This window comes from Callithrix jacchus, chromosome 1 (genome assembly GCF_049354715.1).
Source record: "Callithrix jacchus isolate 240 chromosome 1, calJac240_pri, whole genome shotgun sequence".
NCBI classification, from domain to species: domain Eukaryota; kingdom Metazoa; phylum Chordata; class Mammalia; order Primates; family Cebidae; genus Callithrix; species Callithrix jacchus.
In genome coordinates, this window is record NC_133502.1 from 153357777 (window position 1) to 153359741 (window position 1965).

Here is a 1965-nt window from a genome sequence, read left to right on the forward strand (position 1 = left end):
AAACTGGCTAGCCATGTGCAGAAAGCAGAAACTGGACCCCTTCCTGACACCTTACACTAAAATTAACTCCAGATGGATTAAAGACTTAAACATAAGACCTGGCACCATAAAAACCCTAGAAGGAAATCTAGGCAAAACTATCCAGGACATAGGAGTAGGCAAGGACTTCATGAACAAAACACCAAGAGCATTGGCAACAAAAGCCAAAATAGACAAATGGGACCTAATCAAACTCCACAGCTTCTGCACGGCAAAAGAAACAGTCACTAGAGTGGATCGGCAACCAACAGAATGGGAAAAAATTTTCGCAGTCTACCCATCTGACAAAGGGCTGATATCCAGAATTTACAAACAACTCAAGCAGATTTACAGGAAAAAAACAAACAAGCCCATTCAAAAGTGGGCAAAGGATATGAACAGATACTTTACGAAAGAAGACATATATGAGGCCAACAATCATATGAAAAAATGCTCATCGTCACTGGTCATCAGAGAGATGCAAATCAAAACCACATTGAGATACCATCTCACGCCAGTTAGAATGGCGATCATTAAAAAATCTGGAGACAACAGATGCTGGAGAGGATGTGGAGAAAAAGGAACACTTTTACACTGTTGGTGGGAGTGTAAATTAGTTCAACCATTGTGGAAGACAGTGTGGCGATTCCTCAAGGCCTTAGAAATAGAAATTCCATTTGACCCAGCAATCCCATTACTGGGTATATATCCAAAAGACTATAAATCGTTCTACTATAAGGACACATGTACACGAATGTTCATTGCAGCACTGTTTACAATAGCAAAGACCTGGAATCAACCCAAATGCCCATTGATAATAGACTGGATTGGAAAAATGTGGCACATATACACCATGGAATATTATGCAGCAATCAGAAATGATGAGTTTGTGTCGTTTGTAGGGACATGGATGAATCTGGAAAACATCATCCTCAGCAAACTGACACAAGAACAGAAAATGAAACACCGCATATTCTCACTCATAGGTGGGTGATGAAAAATGAGAACACACGGACACAGGGAGGGGAGAACTAAACACTGGGGTCTATTGGGGGGAAAAGGGGAGGGTCAGTGGGAGGGGGAGGTGGGGAGGGATAGCCTGGGGAGAAATGCCAAATGTGGGTGAAGGGGAGAAGAAAAGCAAAGCACACTGCCATGTGTGTACCTACACAACTGTCTTGCATGCTCTGCTCATGTACCCCAAAACCTATAATCCAATAAAAAATTTAAAAAAAAAAAAATACATAAATAAAAATAAGAAAAAAGTGATTTCTCATCACAATATATGTCCAACATAGGTTAGTGGAAGGCAGCACTCCATGTTGTTACTCAAGAACCCAGATTGACAAAAGTTCCATCTTAAAATGTCACCATCACAACACATGATGTTCAGGGATACTAAGACAGGGGAAAGATGGGGGAAGGGCCAAGTTTTAATGAGTTTTAATCATCTCACCCCAGAAATGACACAATGTCATTCTATTGGCTTGAACTAGTCATGTAGCCCTGCCAACCTGCAAGAGCCTAAGAATCATCACCTTCCTTTTTACCAGAAGGTGGAGGAGAACTGGATATGAGTAAATAACTTTACTACAGCCAGGCACACAGCATCTGATACTGCTGTGTAGTTACTTTGTTCCTTCAAGGGTCTTGCAGGTCCAATAGACCAAGGATTCATTAAGCTAAGGGAAGGCCCTGCTGTTTATGTAACAACTCATCACAAGACTCTATCCCTCACGTCATTCTCAACCTCAGTGCCACTCTGCAATGAACAGGCTCAGTTCACCAGCATGGGCTTTTCTTCCTAGTCAGTCTTGCCCTATTGACTTGCTTGATTTTTTGACCTCCCCCTCTAAGCTTGAGCCTTATCCCAATAAGAAACTTTGTAGGACTGGAAGCTTCATATCTTGTTCAGCTCTTGCTAGTTCTCCTTATGAGCAGTCAATG

General features: G+C 41.7%; 1 long non-coding RNA gene across 1 annotated transcript in view; it reads right to left on the reverse strand.

Annotated features, from left to right (window-relative positions):
• LOC103794318 (uncharacterized) overlaps positions 1–1965 on the reverse strand; it is a 190718-nt gene that overhangs the window by 85560 nt on the left and 103193 nt on the right. The gene's annotated exons all lie outside the window — the stretch shown is intronic.